Source organism: Podarcis gaigeae (genome assembly GCF_964106915.1).
Source record: "Podarcis gaigeae genome assembly, chromosome: 8".
Taxonomy (NCBI): domain Eukaryota; kingdom Metazoa; phylum Chordata; class Lepidosauria; order Squamata; family Lacertidae; genus Podarcis; species Podarcis gaigeae.
In genome coordinates this window covers 81,783,254-81,795,937 of record NC_139684.1, presented here as the reverse complement: position 1 = coordinate 81,795,937, position 12,684 = coordinate 81,783,254, and the positions used below count along the sequence as shown (strand labels likewise).

General features: G+C 47.5%; 1 pseudogene across 1 annotated transcript; it reads left to right on the top strand.

Moving 5' to 3' along the window:
* The first annotated feature begins 2,086 nt into the window (after positions 1 to 2,086).
* On the top strand, positions 2,087 to 2,515 carry LOC310850540 (annotated as a pseudogene). Its single transcript has one exon. The product of its transcript is annotated as an uncharacterized misc_RNA (transcript).
* The last annotated feature ends 10,169 nt before the right edge of the window (positions 2,516 to 12,684 follow it).

Sequence of the window (12,684 nt, the reverse complement as noted above, 5' to 3'; positions counted from 1 at the left end):
TTGGCTGAGCCCTCGAGGGGCTTTATGCTTGCCCACGAATAGCCGTCATCAAGATATTATTTGCGGGTTGCATTTGTGTCTCGAGTTCCCATTGGCTGAGTTCTTGGCGGGAGGCATTTCTCTGGGTGTGTCTTATTGCCTGAGGCTTGGGAAGCGTCTTCTTGCAAATTGTTATTTCACGTCTGAATTTAATTCGTGCTCCCACCGTGACCCGCTTTCCTCTTTAGACGGGGAAAGGCGTGTTACGTAACATTTCAGTGAAAACAAATAAAGTTATATAAGCACCTCACACCACAACAACATGGATGACGTAATCGTAATGTCATCCTATGCCATCACCATAATAACATGATGTGGAATAATTAACATCAGATTGTAGAAGCACAAATGTTTCCCCTCCCAAATAGCACCAGGAAAATTGCTATATATTTTCTGGTTTTGCTTCTGTGCCTTCAATTTTATGTCCCATAAAAATTCCATCCAATATCTCCCCCTCTCCCATTTAATTCAGATTTACTGTTTCTGCATTGGTTCTTTTCTTATCCATTTTAAATGGGCAACATAACATGGGTATTTTGATTAGAATGGCACATCGTACAGACGTTGAGCAAAACTGGCATGTGTGACCCTTTTCCCAATAAAATAGCCACACAGAAGCTGCTCCGTGACAAAAAGTTTTGCCTGTTTTTCCAGCACGTTTGCTTGGAAGCAATACAGAATATCGCTTTATTGCTCTCAGACTCCAGTGGATGAGAGAGATGGGGAGGACTACATTTAAGCTGGACTTCTCTCCTGCGTATTTGGGCGATTATGAGATACGAAAGACCCAACTCCTTCTTCAGACATTAGTACACTTGGATCTGCTGTATGTAAGAATGGCAGTTAGCAGATCTTGTTCCTCATTAATCCTTAATAACTCTTCAGATTATGAAATCACCACAGTCTCATGCTTGTAGCTGTTTCAAAGTACAGGGGAGCGTTTTGTCAGTTTGCATTTCTTAGTGCAGAAAATATTGATCTGATGTGTAGAGATCTTTCCTTTTCTAATTACTTCAAGAGGGTTCTGGAAGCTTCTCTGTGTGAAAGAAACAAGCAGAAGGTTCCTGGTGTTTGGTTTATTCCTTCCAAGAAGCTCAGTACAGCTGGCTTAAACTGGTTCTGTTAATTTGTGGGTGAACATATCAGACAGCACAGCAATTCTTCAGACAGCTCTTGTTTATTCACAGGCCAGAACTGAACTGGAGAGTTCAGCCAGCCTGCTTATATAGAGCTTCACTACAATGCAACAGTAACAACTTTCTGTAACTATCCAATCATAGAATCATAGAGTTGGAAGAGACCACAAGGGCCATCGAGTCCAACTCCCTGCAAAGCAGGAAACACCATCAGAGCACTCCTGACATATGGTTGTCAAGCCTCTGCTTAAAGATCTCCAAAGAAGGAGACTCCACCACACTCCTTGGCAGCAAATTCCACTGTTGAACAGCTCTTACTGTCAGGAAGATCTTCCTAATGTTTAGGTCACGGGTGTCAAACACAAGGCCCGCGGGCCGAATCCGGCCCGCCAGATCTCGTCGTGTAGCCGTGTAGCCCCAGGCTGCTATTAGAAGCCCAGTCGCTTCCCACCCGCCCATCGAACAGGCTGCCAACGAGACGGCGCATGCGCGCAACGAATCCTCCCGCTAACTCCAATATCATAAAGGAGATCGCTTACCCTAGCGGCCTTTTTTGAACATGCGTGACGTCAGGCGTGCAACGCGCATGCGCAGGCGGGGAAGGATTGGGGGGGAAAGCCCCGCCGTCGCCGCCTCTGTGCTTGCGCGCTTAAATGAGCTTCCGGGGAAAGGAGGCGGAGGTCGCGTGCGCACGGCCTTCCCCGCGCGTGCGTAATAGCCGGCAACCTGTCAGCGTCTGGCCCGTGGCGCCCGTTTGCCGTTGCTGTGGCAGCCGAGGGGCCCTGCGGGAGGCCCTGGCTGCGAGGCCTGCCGGAGGGACGGAGCCTTCCGGGAACACAAGCGGCAGCTCGGCCGCTTTCTCCTCTTCGTCGCCTTCCCCCTCCCCACCACAGCTGCTCATGCTGCTGGTGATGCAGCCCTGCGGCAGGGATGGGGAGGCAGTGGGCACCTTGCTGCAGCCCCAGGTGGTGCAGCAGCCACAGCCACCGTTGCGGGGGGCCTCGGAGGCGCCCTCAGGCCTCATGGTCTTCTATGAGCTGGGTCCGCCGGCGGCGGGCGGCGGGGGCGGAGGCGACAGCGCCAGCAGCCCCGGCGGAGTCCTGGAGGATCTGGACGAGGAGGAGGAGGAGGGCGGCACCCAGTCGGGGGGAGGAGGAGGAGGAGGCGGCTGCAAGAGCTGCGCCTACAAAGGCTGCAGCGAGACCACCACGCAAGTGGCCAAGCAGCGCAAGCCCTAGATGTGCAAGAGGCACCACAACAAGATGTACAAGAACAAGCGCAAGAAGAGCGACCAGGCCTTGGGGGGCGGTGGAAGTGGCGGAGGAGGAGCTGATGCAGAGGGAAGGCAATTTAAGGAGAGATGGGAAAGTGATAATAAAGAGTGGACACATAGTCCTACAGATACAACCGGCCCTTTGAGGGTGACCAAACTGCTGATGCGGCCCCCGATGAATTTGAGTTTGACACCCCTGGTTTAGGTGGAATCTTCTTTCTTGTAGTTTGGATCCATTGCTCCGTGTCCACTTCTCTGGAGCAGCAGAAAACAACCTTTCTCCCTCCTCTATGTGACATCCTTTTATATATTTGAACATGGCTATCATATCACCCCTTAACCTCCTCTTCTCCAGGCTAAACATGCCCAGCTCCCTTAGCCGTTCCTCATAAGGCATCGTTTCCAGGCCTTTGACCATTTTGGTTGCCCTCCTCTGGACATGTTCCAGTTTGTCAGTGTCCTTCTTGAACTGTGGTGCCCAGAACTGGACACAGTACTCCAGGTGAGGTCTAACCAGAGCAGAATACCATGGCACTATTACTGAATGTCACTTTCTGTTGGAGCCTGCCGTTACAAGTGGCACTTCTTTAGGGTAAAATAAAGACACAGAAAGCTAGCAACATTTCCATGATATGAGAGAGCAGCTCGTTCATGCTTCTTCACCTCTCCAGTCACTTTTTATTGTCCTTTGTTCTGTCCAACCGCATGGCCGTTTGCCAATCTCATGTTACCTCAGCCGGTCAAGGCTTGACACTCCCCCCTCCATATAAGGTAATCATTGCCCAGAGGAATGTCAGGGGGCACCCTGCAATATTTACAAGCCTCTGCCTTGCCTTTATGACTCCCACATGCCCTCTTTCTTTATTTTTTAATCAGAGGCATATATTTCCGTTCCAATAGGATTATATCGAGTGCGATAAGCGACTCTTGTGAAACCGGAAGCGGGCCGCGGACTGGAGAACCATGCAGTACATATAGAGATTAAAGAAGGAATACATTGAATACATCAAAACAAAATAACGCAAATAACTACTATAATGATCACTAAAATTAATAAATGTCAAAGCCAACTTCCATCCGGAAGCCAAGAATATAAGAATTCTGATTCCAAGCTGCATGGTAGGCTTCCTTTCCAGTTTATAGCCATGCACTTGTGTCACTCCTACAGCACTGAGATTGGTCACTGTATGTTCCTGTAAGAGAACGAGAGCTATTAAACATGAATTTCAATGTATATTGACAGTTTGGATATATTCCCCATAATTCTTTCCCCTCTTTAATTTGAAAACAAATGGGGGCAGGCATACACACCCAACATTTAGAAGCATGCAATAAACTGGTAAACTTAATCATATCTTGCACAAAAATATTATCCCTCCATATCTTATGATAATTTTCTCCCCTAAAAGTCTTATTCAACAACACAGTTCTTATAGTTCGAGAGTGGCTGAGCCGTGGATGCTGCCAGCCAGAGTAGGATTCTGATGGCTGCGGCTTGCCAGCTGATAAGGTGAAATATGGTGGTTTCAAGTGGACTGTGTCGTCTGCTCCTCTTCCTTGTATAACGGTGCAGGAAAGGATAGGATGGCAAGGCAAATGGTGAGGAAGGCAAACACTGCCAGATGCAGTTCGTGTGCAGCACCTCTAGGTGGCGCATGCGGAAAGGTTTCAATGCTTCATCCACAAAATGCTGACAAAGTGTAGGGGAGTTCCGCATGCTGTGAGGCAGGACAACCCACTGATATCGCTGGGTGGGCTGCAAATTGTTATATACTGGCAATGTAAAAGCAAACCGTTCCTGTCTGCTGGAGCCAGTGGGATGAAGGTGGTTCAATGTGGCCGAAAGTCAATTGTTCAGAAATAAGCTGTTCAGGACCGAGATGGTGCCATTGCTGCGGATTTTTCTTTTGGTGGAGGCCACTGTTGTACCCACACTAAGGTATCAGTGATCTTGGTTTGCCACGCTGGAAACGTTGTATCGGTGGCTACAGGCTGGTTTTTATTTTGCGCTGCTGCTAACAGTTGTGCTTTATGAGTGGCTGTACCAACAGACTGACAAATGTGAAGCATAGCTGCTGTGTCTGTGGCAGGATTGCGTATTATCGGGCGCAACGCAACCTTACAATCCTCATTTGCATTTTCAAAGGCCAATTGTTTGATAATTATTTGTTTGGCTTCAGGATTTTCAATTTGTCTACTCACTGCTGTAATCAGCCTGTCCATAAAGGAAGAATATGATTCTCTTGGCTCTTGTCTGATTGAACCCCATCTAGACTGAACACTGGTGGGTCCTGGGATTTTTCTCATTGCTTGTTGAGCAGCAAGAGCAGTATCCCTCAATAAGATCTGCAGCAGTGTGGCTTGCACTGAAGCCTGAGCAAAGGGCCCACGCCCCATCATAGCATCCATTACATCTGCGAGGGTAAGATTAGGATTATTCCCTCTTGCTTGTCGCAGTAAAGCAGGAGCATAAGCACGACAGGCAGTTTCCCATTCGTGGGCAAACAATACAACTGCTGACTGGGGTAACACTGTACGTGCCAAAAGCTTGATGCCATCTGGCACCAAAAGCTGGGCTAATGTAGCTTCCAAAAGAGCTTGTGTAAATGGAGCTTGCAGTCCATTTGTCCTAACTGACAATTGGAGCTCTTTCAAGATTTTAAAGTCAAAAGGTTGGTGCTGGGCTTGAGTTCCTGCTGGAGCACCAGCAGGGGGCACAATAACAGGGAATGCCATGGTATCCTGTGATAAGGAACAGGCAAGTACTGCACGTTGAAAGGGGGTAGCTTGTTCTGCCGCTGAAAGAGTAGGGTCATTTCCAGCCAGACCACTGTATTTTTGCAGGATTGGGTCCTCTGGTGAGGAACTGTAATCTGGAGGTTTGGGGTCTGGGGCTGCTGGCAAAGCAAGTGCTGGAACACATGGCAGAACAGCAGGCTGAATTAAAGAAGCCGGGGGTGATGTTGGCAATACAGCCATGGAGATATTTTTTGGTGATAAAGAGCCCATAGCATAACGAATCTTGCACCACGCATTTAAAATTCGAACACCGAAACTGGGATGTCCATGAAAATGTGCTCCAATCTTATCCCATTGTTTTAATTCCCAAGTCCCATTTGCAGCAAACCAGGGGCAATGCTCATCGATGGCCTGAATGAGCTGTATCAAATCACCATCAGGAACTTCCAATTTGTTGGAGGAGAGGAGAAATTTTAAGTCTCTTAAAAATTTCTGTTGGGGAGTAGTCAAAGAACTGCCCATGTTTCTAAAATCAATATAAAAGGGATCAAACTCACCAGGGATCTTTTTTTAAAGATGTATAAGCGCTTTGAAATCCTTGCCGGACGTGGTGAGCCGATGATATCCACTGCTTGGATCGAAAGTCCTCTCACAGTGTCTTTTAAAATCCTCTTAGTCTGCCTCAGACTGTTTGCTTTAAGTTGCTTCTCACGGTTCTCTTTGAAGTCTGAAGTCAGTCTCACACTGCTTCCTTTAGCCTGCCTCTTTTCTTTTAATTGAGCCTCACACGGGGCACCACTTGTTGGAGCCTGCCGTTACAAGTGGCACTTCTTTAGGGTAAAATAAAGACGCAGAAAGCTAGCAACATTTCCATGATATGAGAGAGCAGCTCGTTCATGCTTCTTCACCTCTCCGGTCACTTTTTATTGTCCTTTGTTCTGTCCAGCCGCATGGCCATTTGCCAATCTCATGTTACCTCAGCTGGTCAAGGCTTGACACTCCCCCCTCCATATAAGGTAATCATTGCCCAGAGGAATGTCAGGGGGCACCCTGCAGTATTTACAAGCCTCTGCCTTGCCTTTATGACTCCCACAACTTTCAGTTCCTTATTTGCATATGTGGACCTGAGTGAAAACTATCTACAGTATCCCCCACTGGCCCAGGGTGAAAACTTCAGTACATAACAGGTTCTCTGTGAAGGTCATGCTGACTATAAAAGTAGGGCCAGAAGGAGCCTGGGCTTCACTTTCTCTTTCTATCTCTTTTCCTTCTGGTGTGGTGTTCTGTATATAGTGTTAAGGTTTAGTCTTCTTATAAGTATTATTGTAAGTGTTGTAAACAAAATCTGTTCTTTTTCCCTTATGGGGTATCCAAGAGCCCATATAGAGTCCTTAAGCAGGTTCCCTATCGGTAGGAGAAAATAACAGAGGCCAACCAGAGAATATTGAGAAGCAAAGCAGCTAATAAGCTTGATCTTTATTAAAACTGTTGCAACAGGGTCCTCTCTACCCACATGCAGGAGGGAGGAGGAGCCCGGAACAACGGTGTGCAAGCCCTTATACGTACAGTGGTGCCTCGCAAGACGAAATTAATCCGTTCCGTGAGTCTCTTTGTCTAGCGGTTTTTTTGTCTTGCAAAGCAAGCCCATTGACAGCTTAGCGGATTAGCACTATTAGCGGCTTAGCGGCTTTTAGCGGCTTAGCGGATCAGCTGATAAGCGGCTTAGCGGCTTAGAAAAAAGGGGGAAAGGGAAAAAACCCCGCAGGAACTCGCAAGACATTTTCGTCTTGCGAAGCAAGCCCATAGGGAAATTCGTTTTGCGAAGCGCCTCCAAAATGGAAAACCCTTTCGTCTAGCGGGTTTTCCGTCTTGCGAGGCGTTCGTCATGCGGGGCACCACTGTATAGACTCTTTGGAATTGCCACCCTGTAAGCTTAAGGCCTGTTGTCTTTGTCCATGGAGTTTTCTTGGCAGGGATACTGGAGTGGCTTGCCGGTTCCTCCTCCAGTTGGATCACGTTTGGTCAAAACTCTCCACTATGACCTGTTCATCTTGGGTGCCCTGCTCGGCATGGTTCATAGCTTTTCTGAGTTATTCAAGCCCCTTTGCCACGGCAAGGCAGTGATCCATGAAATGGGAGTGCCTGATCACCTCATCTGTCTCCTGAGAAATCTCTATGTGGGACAAGAAGCTACAGTTAGAACTGGATATGGAACAACTGATTGGTTCAAAATTGGGAAAGGAGTATGACAAGGCTGTATATTGTCTCCCTGCTTATTTAACTTATATGCAAAATTCATGCGAAAGGCTGGGCTGGATGAATCCCTAGCCGGAATTAAGATTGCCGGAAGAAATATCAACAACCTCAGATATGCAGATGACACAACGTTGATGGCAGAAAGTGAGGAGGAATTAAAGAACCTTTTATTGAGGGTGAAAGAGGAGAGCGCAAAATATGGCCTGAAGCTCAACATCAAAAAAACGAAGATCACAGCCACTGGGCCCATCACCTCCTGGCAAATAGAAGGGGAAGAAATGGAGGCAGTGAGAGATTTTACTTTCTTGGGCTCCATGATCACTGCAGATGGTGACAGCAGCCACAAAATTAAAAGATTCCTGCTTCTTGGGAGAAAAGCAATGGCAGACCTAGACAGCATCTTAAAAAGTAGAGACATCACCTTGCCAACAAAGGTCCGTATAGTAAAAGCTATGGTTTTCCCAGTAGTGTTGTATGGAAGTGAGAGCTGGACCATAAAGAAGGCTGGTCGCCGAAGAATTGATGCTTTTGAATTATGGTGCTGGAGGAGACTCTAGAGAGTCCCATGGACTGCAAGAAGATCAAACCTATCCATTCTTAAGGAAATCAGCCCTGAGTGCTCACTGGAAGGACAGATCCTGAAGCTGAGGTTCTACTACCTTGGCCACCTCATGAGAAGAGAAGACTCCCTGGAAAAGACCCTGATGTTGGGAAAGATGGAGGGCACAAGGAGAAGGGGATGACAGAGGACAAGATGGTTGGACAGTGTTCTCGAAGCTACCAGCATGAGTTTAACCGAACTGCGGGAGGCAGTGGAAGACAGGAGTGCCTGGCGTGCTCTGGTCCATGGGGTCACGAAGAGTCGGACACGACTAAACGACTAAACAACAACAAACAGCACAAACTGTCGACCAGCAGAGGGCAGCTGTGTCATACACAGATCATCTCAGGTTCTAAATCAATTCCAGGCAGCATCAAGGCTATGTAGCACATTCGCAGCTTGAGATGCTTTTTCCCCCTGCTGTGCTTCAAGTTGCATATTTATGGTGCTGCTTCTTGCACCAGAGATGGGATGGGCAAGGATATATTTCACCCAACCTGTGTTACCTGTTTGGTTTCCCCACACCTGAAACCCACCTTTCCCAAACCAATTCAATGAAGCTGTAATCTGTGTATGCAAAACAGATGAAATGTGCACACCTCAAGCCCTTAAAATAGCCATGATTTGGGGCAGATCCACACCATATGTTTAAAGCACATTGCTTAATACACACCCCACCCGAATCCTGGCTGCTGTAATTTCTTATAGGTGCTGGGAATTGTAGTTCTGTGAGGGGGGGGAACTACAGTTCCCAGGATTCTTTGGGGGGAGTCATGTGATTTGAATGCATGGTGCGGATCTGCCTAACTTTTTTCAAAGAGGGCCAGATTTGATGAAGAGAAGGGCTGTGGGGGCCGGCCAGAGGGCTGGCCAAAGTTGTTGAGCTTGTTTTTAGGATTGAAGTTGTTGAGGTTTTTTTAGGATTTTACCCCAGTATTAGGCCCCCGAAATGGACTTTGGACATGCCTGGCCTAAGGCTTTGAACCAAATCAAGCCATCGAGTCTCCTGATCCTGATCCCTTGGCACTGTAGAATATGAAAGGTTGTGGGTTTGAATCCCGTGCTGCAGCAGGTTGGACCTCGTGGTCCCTTCCAACTCTACAATTATATGATGTGATAGGAATTTTATGGTCTTAGATATATGGTAATGTTCATAAGCGCACGTACATAGATCAGCACAGGAAGGCCAACCTGGAACCATTTTGATTCCTAAAGTGACCAAATGTTTTCTCTGCAAGGTCAAAGTGGGAAACCTCCCCATTGTCTCTTTCCTCACATATCCTGTCTTAAGGACACATTTAAGATATGAATAGGGTGTGAGCCTGTGACCTGGCTCAGGAACTAAGTATTCATCACTACAAAAGAATGGCCAGGCAATCCAATCAAGTAACCTACCAGACAGGAGATAAACAATGACAAGAGAAAAACAACATTAAAATTTCTGTTTTAAGACCGCCTTTTCTGTGATGTAGTTATGATGTATCTGAGGGGTGGCCTTAGGTTACACCCCTTCTGTGATGTATGTATGATGTTTCTGGGGGTGGTCTTGATCTACAGGGTGGCAATTTCAAAAGTCTTTATAAGGCCTTGCGCACCATTTTTCTGGGTTCCTCCTCCTCTCCTGCGGGTGAGGGGAGCACCCTGTTGCAATAGATCAATAAAGATCAAGTTACAGATAGGTAGCCGTGTTGGTCTGCCATAGTCAAAACAAAATAAAAAAATTCCTTCCAGTAGCACCTTAAAGACCAACTAAGTTAGTTCTTGGTATGAGCTTTCGTGTGCATGCACACTTCTTCAGATACACTGAAACAGAAGTCACCAGACCCTTCTATATAGTGAGAAGGTGGGGAAGCTGCTGAATTGCAACTTATTACCAAACTTACCAAAGAGAAGCTGCTGAATTGCAACTTATTACCAAACTTAAAACCATGGAGAGACCTGGTCTGAACAAAGACATTGGATTCTTATCTCATTATACATGACAAAGCCATTTTTCACCTTCTCACCCCTTGCTTTTTCCTGTAAGACCTATTGCAGTCGTTAAGAGTGGTCAACAGGCTCATCACAGCTATCTGCCAATCACCCATTCCCACCACCCTTCTGAGTAATACCCCTCCCCACCTTCTCACTATATAGAAGGGTCTGGTGACTTCTGTTTCAGTGTATCTGAAGAAGTGTGCATGCACACGAAAGCTCATACCAAGAACTAACTTAGTTGGTCTTTAAGGTGCTACTGGAAGGAATTTTTGTATTTTGTTTTGAATAAAGATCAAGTTTACTAGCTGCTTTGCTTCTCAATGTTCTCTGGTTGGCCTCTGTTATTTTCTCCTACCAATAGGGAACCTATGTAAGGACTCTATATGGGCTCTTGGATACCCCATAAGGGAAAAGGGCAATTTTTGTTTACAACAATGATAATCCTAAGACTCCGGCTCACACACTGCATGGGAATGTCTGCATTTTCACACAACCTTTCTCACTCGCCACCCCCCCCCCTTTCCTTTAATTTTGGGTGCCCTCTTTCCCAGCCCATCTCCCGCTCTCCTTTTCAAGACTTCTGGGAGACAGAGAGGCATTTGTCTGCTATTGGGGAGGGGGTTTACACCCTGTCCACCAAGCTCTGGGGACAATTGCAAAACAGCTTAATCTTTTTAGCCCAGATGGGAGCAGATGCTTGTGGTGAGGTTTCCCCCTCTCAATGGCCGGCCTTGTTCTCCATTACTCACTCGAGTCAAAACGGTTACAACAGGCAAACCCTGAATGTGCCCATTGATGGGGTTCGTTCCCCCTCTGCCTAATGAGGTGGGGGCAAAGCGCGAAGCTTGTACACCCCGCCGGCGCCACTCAAGCGTCGGCGTTCGGGAGGACTTTCTGAGCGCCACAATGCTGAACAGTTTACATGGCAACCTGTTCTGACTCAAAATGGAGCCACATCTGCACCATGCATTTAAAGAAGCATTAATGTGCCACTTTGACAGCCATGCATTCTCTCAGAGGCTCCTGGGAACTGTAGTTTGTTAAGGGTGCTGAGAGTTGTTAAAAAGCTAAAGGTAAAGGACCCCTGACAGTTAAATCCAGTCGCAGACGACTCTGGCGTTGCAGCGCTTGTTATGTACTGAAGTTCTCACCCTGGGCCAGCAGGGGGATACTGTAGATAGTTTTCACTCAGGTCCACATATGCAAATAAGGGATCGAAAGCAATGTTCAGTGATTGGATAGTTACAGAAAATGGTTACTGTTGCGTTCTAGTGGAGCTCTATATAAGCAGGCTGGCTAAGCCCTTCAGTTCAGTTCTGTTCTGGCCTGTGAATAAACAAGAGCTGTTTGAAGAATCGCTGTGTCATCTGATATGTTCACCCACAACTTAACAGCGCTCATCTCGCTTTAAAGGCTGAGGGAGCTGGCGTTTGTCTGCAGACAGTTTTGGGGTCATGTGGCCAGCATGACTAAGCTGCTTCTGGCACAATGGAACACCAAACCAGAGCAGCACACGGAAATGCCGTTTACCTTCCCGCCGCAGCGGTACCTATTTATCTATTTGTACTGGTGTGCTTTCAAACTGCTAGGTTGGCAGGAGCTGGGACAGAGCAACAGGAGCTCACCCCGTCACAGGGATTAGAACCACCAACCTTTCTGATCAGCAAGCCCAAGAGGCTCAGTGGTTTAGACCACAGCACCACTTGTGTCGCGAGAGTTGTTAGGAGACTCGTATTCCCCTCACAGAGCTCAGAGTGGTTTAACAATCAACCCATCTTCGCAGGGAACTCTGGGAATTGTAGCTCTAACAACTCTCAGCCGGGAGTTTGAAATTCGCCAGGCACTAGGAGCATTTTGCACCCGGCTATCAGCCCCTTGTGACCAAGCAAAGATGCCCAGGTGCCAGGATGGTGCCTGACGTCTCCACCATCTGGAGGCGCATGCTTGGGGATCCTTGAATCTTGACTGTTTTCAGCAACACATCCTGTAGAATTCTGTCTGCACAATCAGAACGAATTTTAGGAACCAAAAAGTCATATTGAAAAATACAACTTTTGAACTGCCTGGCCCCAAAATGGCAACTAGGCATTCCGTTTTGGTGACTGCAACCCTGATTTAAGGAGCCATTTGGCACCTAATAAAACCACAAAGCCTAGGACTTGCTGATCAGAAGGTTGGCAGTTCAAATCCCCGCGACAGGGTGAGCCCCCGTTGTTCGGTCCCTGCTCCTGCCAACCTAGCAGTTCAAAAGCACGTCAAAGTGCAAGTAGATAAATAGGTACCGCTCCGGCGAGAAGGTAAACGGCATTTCCATACACTGCTCTGGTTCCCCAGAAGCGGCTTGTTTATGCTGGCCACATGACCCGGAAGCTGTACGCTGGCTCCCTCAGCCAATAAAGCGAGATGAGCCCTGCAACCCCAGAGTCGGCCACGACTGGACCTAATGGTCAGGGGTCCCTTTACCTTTAACACTGCTCTCAGCACCCTTAAAAATCTACACTTCCCAGGTTTCTCTGGGGAAAATTGTGACTATTAGAACAGTATCCTAGTGCTTTAAATGTACTTTAAGCGGCCTCGGTCCAGTATACCTGAAGGAGCGACTCCACCCCCATCATTCTGCCCAGACGCTGAGGTCCAGCGCCGAGGGCCTTCTGGCGGTTCCC